Source organism: Anguilla rostrata, unplaced genomic scaffold, assembly GCF_018555375.3.
Source record: "Anguilla rostrata isolate EN2019 unplaced genomic scaffold, ASM1855537v3 scaf0644, whole genome shotgun sequence".
In the NCBI taxonomy this organism is placed as follows: Eukaryota; Metazoa; Chordata; class Actinopteri; order Anguilliformes; family Anguillidae; genus Anguilla; species Anguilla rostrata.
This window is the reverse complement of record NW_026986114.1, coordinates 1-6063: the sequence shown is the minus strand read 5'-3', so window position 1 is coordinate 6063 and position 6063 is coordinate 1. Positions and strand designations below refer to the sequence as shown.

The 6063-nt window shown below is 41.6% G+C and overlaps 1 long non-coding RNA gene across 2 annotated transcripts; it reads right to left on the bottom strand.

Moving 5' to 3' along the window:
- Positions 1–555: 555 nt before the first annotated feature.
- Positions 556–1801, bottom strand: LOC135246648 (uncharacterized). 2 transcript variants are annotated; one of them, XR_010327828.1, is made up of 4 exons: positions 1758–1801; positions 1515–1578; positions 1252–1406; positions 556–1135 (listed from the first exon to the last, which is right to left on the bottom strand). It is a non-coding gene; the product is annotated as an uncharacterized LOC135246648 (long non-coding RNA). The 2 variants fall into 2 exon arrangements; XR_010327829.1 differs by lacking the exon at positions 1758–1801 and adding an exon at positions 1689–1707.
- Positions 1802–6063: the final 4262 nt, after the last annotated feature.

Here is a 6063-nt window from a genome sequence, read left to right as displayed (position 1 = left end):
TTGCTGAACAGTCCATAACATCCTGATTGCATTCCAGTCACCTGGGGAAAGGGTATCTTCTGTTTTTCCCACAACAAAATGATGCATAGCAACAGCCATGGAATGGCCGCTTTTGCCCCCTTTCTGCCCCCTTTTTAATGTGTTTTCCCCACAATTCAAAGCAGATTCCTTTTAGTGTTCCTATTTAAACCCCTAACCAGTGGAGCATTGTGACTGAAGCTCATGCCATCCATGGCCCAATAATGAACCCTCTTTCAAAGTCACTTAGGATCCTTTCCTCTGCCATCATGACCCAAAATCAGGGTCAGCTGGGCCTACTCAGATTTTTTATACATGCCACAGAGCGGATAGGATGTAATTGCTTAATTGTATCATGCAGTACACCTGTTTGGAACATCTGCATTTGTTAAATTTCTCCACTCACTCATCCCATTCAGGTGTTCAGTTTAATTTCTCACCCGTCTGAACGTTGATTGATATATTGAGACATATTGGTCTTTAGAGCACATTACGGAGCAATTTAGGCTGGAACAGAAACCAGCATACAGAGGGTCCTGAGGGCCAAGTTTGAGCAGCACTGCTCTACAGCATATTTATTCACAGCAAAATGCTTTTAAAAATCAGCATACATTTTTCAGCACAATTTGACTGTCACGATAACAGCAGCAGCTTTTTGAATGCATATTTACACACGTTGCATCACTAGAATTTAGCAGATGCTCTTATCCAGAGCAACTTACACAACTTGAACTATTTATACATTGTATCCATTTTTTCAGCTGAATACTATATATATATATATATATATATTCACATCAAGCACCTTGCTCAAGAGTATAACAGCAGCACCCTACCTGGGAATTGAACCAGTAACCTTTGGGTTACAAGTCCAGTTCCCATCTTTACAGAAGTAGTTGTTCAAATTAAGTGGCCTGCAGCATAATTTAAGAGCGCCATTAATCTGTCACAAGACCGAGGCAATGGACCATATTTTGGAAAACATATGTCTAGCAGTTTCTATTATTGACCATGACAACAGTCATCAGCTAGATTGAAACATCAGTAACACTCACCCCACTTCCGCTGGGGGGGAGATACGCAGTTCTGTGCGCACTGCTGCTCACACTGATGGAATCTGATGAGAAAAGCATGTACAGCATTGGATCCTTGGATCCATCTACACCCCCCCCCCCCCCCCGAATAACCAACGTCAAAGTCAGAAACGTGTGAACAACTGAATTCCAGACTTACTGGAAACAACTGAAAAGTTCCACACATGGGAGATTCCTTCATAGTCCGCGCGTAATGTGTGTACATCCAGTGTCGTTACCATCAACGACACCATTTTGCCTTTACTTCCTATGGGTGTAAGTTCATTGCTGTCCAGCCATATCTTGGTATCTGGTCTGGTAAGGATTGAGAACAATGTCACCGTACAAACAACGAGGTGCATAGGTTAAGTAAATGTGCTGAGAAGTTATGAACCGAAGGTTCTGATAATCTGAATTTAATACCTCTTCGCGGAGGCGCTGACGTTTAGAACCCAACAGACAGAGAACACAGGACTGCTGCAGCTTCCTGAAAATGGCAAAGTTGGACGCATTCGTGTGACTATACATTCAGGCCTATAGGCCTAACTGAATGGACAAACCCGTTAATGAATTTTAAAAACAAAAGGTAAACGTTACCTATAGGCTACACATGCATAAGGCCATTCAAACCATAGCAATTTAAAGCCAAAACGACATTTCCCTTACCCGTTACCAACACCAGTGTTTGCGGCAGCTGATTCACTCCACTATAGCTGTAAATTAAAATCTCATAAAAAACACGTTTTCAACGTACAAAAATGCCAAGTTACTCAAAAGTATTGATATCAAAATGACGCTAAGTTACGGTACTACAAACAATATAGGCTATCTTGCCTCACCGAAATTTAATAACATGTATTCCAAAGCAATGCTACCCAGTATTTCCTCAATTCTTTAAAGTCACTTGGCCCTGTGTTTTGTAACCTTACCATATTACAATGTCATGCAACGTTGTGTCAGATCAAAGTGTCAAATATTTCGTATTGCCTCATTGAACACATGGAAATTCATGTAGAAAACTGCTGGTCAGTCACTACAGGAAGCATATTTCTCCAGAAAACATATGTTTACACTTGCTTCTGAACTGAATTTGACTAAATGTACAAGTGATTGTATATTTGCAACATACAATAAATACATGTAAAATACATATTGTACATACATACATAGAGAACTTCTTTATCCCCATGGGGACATTTCTCTCGCAGCATGTTACATTCACATTTACGAACAGACATTTATACCAAGAAACATACAATCATTCACACAACAGAAAGGCTGGCCACCAAAATACATACATACCAATACAAATTGGACATATAGATGCCTTTTCAATCAATCATGACTGTGAGAAAGCCATCCACACATATGTTTGGCCTGTCCATGTACTGCACACTTATATACACACAGGGCCAAGTGACTTTAAAGAATTGAGGAAATACTGGGTAGCATTGCTTTGGAATACATGTTATTAAATTTCGGTGAGGCAAGATAGCCTATATTGTTTGTAGTACCGTAACTTGGCGTCATTTTGATATCAATACTTTTGAGTAACTTGGCATTTTTGTACGTTGAAAACGTGTTTTTTATGAGATTGGGCGTATACTCTGCAAACCCTTCAATTCTAAAATCAGACCGAGTAATTAGACAATTAGCTACACCTTTCAATTAAAATATTGACCACTCTTTTCACTTAAAAAAGTAAGATGAGTGAAACGAAAATTCGTCAGAATCTGTGTTAAATTTAAAAAAGCATTAGAACAATCTAATAGGACATTTTCTCTAGTTTTTCACGCAGGCTCTGTTGGTTTTTGTGGACATTAAACGCGACAATAAATTTAGGTTATAACCCTTATTGTTTGCAAGCATCCTATTGTGTTGAAGATAGGCTAACTGGTAGGGCAACACAGAATAAACGTGTCAGATAAATATAAAAGCGAAATAATTACAAATTATATATTGAGTCCTTTCATATGCCGTAAATCTGGCGATGTGTTTAATTGAATCGTAGGGCATGTCGCCATGTAGAATTCTTACAGATCCTTCTAACCCAAATGCGATACTGCGTGGTCAAAACCTGAATTTTGGTCTTATCTGACCGTAACACTCAGTAGGTACCAAATGCTGTTTGGCAACTCCAGGCTTATGTTTTTATTGCCCTAATTAGAGGCTCGTTTCTGGCAATCCTTCCCAAAAGCCTGTTGATATTGAGATCGCGGCTCATGTTAGATTTGAAGACTTTGGTCTGTAATCAATCCACATTCGTCCTTAGCTTCAACAAAAAGGGCACACTTCTTTCAGAAATTCTGTTTGGTGAGTTAATTTTAGTGATCATGGAATTTACCAACCTGAAAAAAATGTAGATTTTGATGGATTAAAAATGATAAGGGTGTACATTTTTTATATATACTGCCTTCCAGAATTATTTTTACACTTGATAAAAGTGAACAAAGAAGGCTCTATAAATAAGCAAGCAATGAGCTCAATGAGCTATGTGTATAACATGTTTAAAAAGGGGGGTATTTTCTTCAAAATAATAAAAAAAATAAGAATATAGGTAATATAAATACTGCCTAACCAGTGGCCTCAGTGATGATTATACATAGTATAAATAGGAGGCACAGCGGTGATGATGGCCTGGAATAGGCCATGTAAAAAGTTGTGTAAGTCGCTCTGGATAAGAGCGTCTGCTAAATGCCTGTAATGTAATGTAATGTAATGAATAAAGGGTCGGTACAGGGTAGTCATAAAATGTCCATTACAGGGGCAGAGAGGTGTAGTCCAGGTGCGCATCTGCGCACACACACAGATCTGCCCACACACACGCACGAACCCACACACACACTCTCTCTTGCACTTCTATGAAGATGTGGGATGGGGCAGAAAATAACTGGGTAAAATTCACTGTCAGGGAGGAAAAATAATCAGTGACAACAATTGTAACTACAGAACCCTTTTAAAATACTCCAGATATTACAACCATTTTTTACCAGACGCCATTATTTAGAGCAATTTCACACTATATTTGGTATTTTTACATAGTATCAATTTATACAGCTGTCTACATATTGAAGCAATTCAGGTGAATTATTCTGCTTACGGTATAACAGCCGTGTCCTACCTGGAAATCGAACCTGAAACCTTTAGAATGCAAGCACAGTTCCTCAACCACCAAGTTCCTCACACATACAAAGAACTGTCAGCAGGTCATTAGTTCAAATGGTGTAGGTCATATTTTTTAGACTGAAGTGTTTTTTAATGGGCTATTGTACACAACAGACCTACTAATTGTTTGTATATTGGCATAGGATCTATAGGGCTAGATAACATTAATTTAGAAATGTGGGCAGCTACAGTAGTTAAAAAGCAGTTATCAGTACAGGCACAACAGTGAATGTGAACCATTCTGACTTAAAGAAAATCGATATACCTGGTGTGAGGAAGTCATTATCTTGCGCCAGTTTCTATACCGAATTGCAACACAGATTGTACTTAATTTCAGAGGCGTCTGTATCTCCACTAACATAATACACTCGGTCTGTCGTCTCGTTAACAAGGTAGCTAACATTAAACTCGGTGAAAATGCAGAAAGCGGAACTGTCTAAAGTGGGTGTATTTTATTTGGATTTCAGAAATATGTTTCCCGCAAAGACATAACCGATGCAAAAGCAATAGCTTAAATGTTTGCTTTTTAGTTAGCTAGCAAGCCAGTTTAATGAGTTAGAGGTTTGCTTGAGTCTGAGGGGGGATTTGAACCTGGGTCTGTCACTCGTCCATAATGTTCCATTGGCAAACGTGCTACCCAGTGAGCTACGAGGAAAACAGATGTTGGGGCTGCAAATTTTTGGTCTTTTAAACGTATGCACCTGTATGTATGTCCAATGAGGCAACCTATTCTGGCGCATTTGTGATGATGTAATCAGGCAGGAAGAAGAAAACGCAAAATCCACTAAGTTTGGGGCTTTATTTTGTGGACGTGTGAGGTCAGAAGGTACAGAAATGAATGTTTTTAAGGGTTGAGTCTGTGGTCATTGTGGTTATTTCTGTAAGGAAACCCTGAAAAGTGCCAAACTCTCGGTGCTGTATATGTATGGGGCATGCCACCCCACCAACACGTAACTTTGCAGGATGGCATACCTGCCGCCCCAATTTCACATACTTAAGGTATGAATATACTATCACATGGGAGGACCTGGAACTTGTATAAATACATACAGCCATTCAAATTTGTGCATAATGAAAAACAGGATTGACAGAACATTTCTACTCTTCTGCCTCCTCTTCCTCCTCCTGGCTGTGTTGGGCCTGGCTGCGGATGTGGGTGTGAAGGATGAGGTCCACGGACAGCAGGCTTGACGCAGTGTGCAGGACGGAGAGGAGGAGCTGGTATTTACAGGCCAGGGACTCCAGCCCCCGAACCCTCCAGCTGGGGGGGGCGGCCCCAGAGGCCCTGAGGAAGTGTGACTGGGCATCCAGGAAGCGTGGGCCGGGGTACAGCCGCCTGGGCACGCTCAGTACGGCCCCCGCCACCAGCCGGCAGGCCGCAGGAGGCAGTGGTGCAGTATGAACTCAAACGCGCCCCCTGCTGGTAGCACGCTGCCTGCCTCTATTAGGACACCTGAAGAGGCAGGGCCTGTTTCCCGGTTACGGCTCCCCAATGCTCCTTCTCAAACAGCTTTTTCCACTTGTATACTTTCGTTTCTCATTTATAGTGCAAACGTCACATCCCCAACATCAAACTGTCCATACTGCAGTAAGACGTAGTGGTGACCCAGGTTGTTGGCTGTGCTGTATTTCAGTAAGAGGGAGAACAGATTCGGGGGCCTGTTACCTGGCAACGGGATGGTCAAGCCGAAGGGAGGTAAGGATCCTCCGGCCATCCCTGGTGATGAGGACCTCTCCAGAGTCGCGGGTGAAGAGGACCTGGCCCCCGGACGGACCGAAGCACGGGCCCACCACCGCCTCCAAGGCC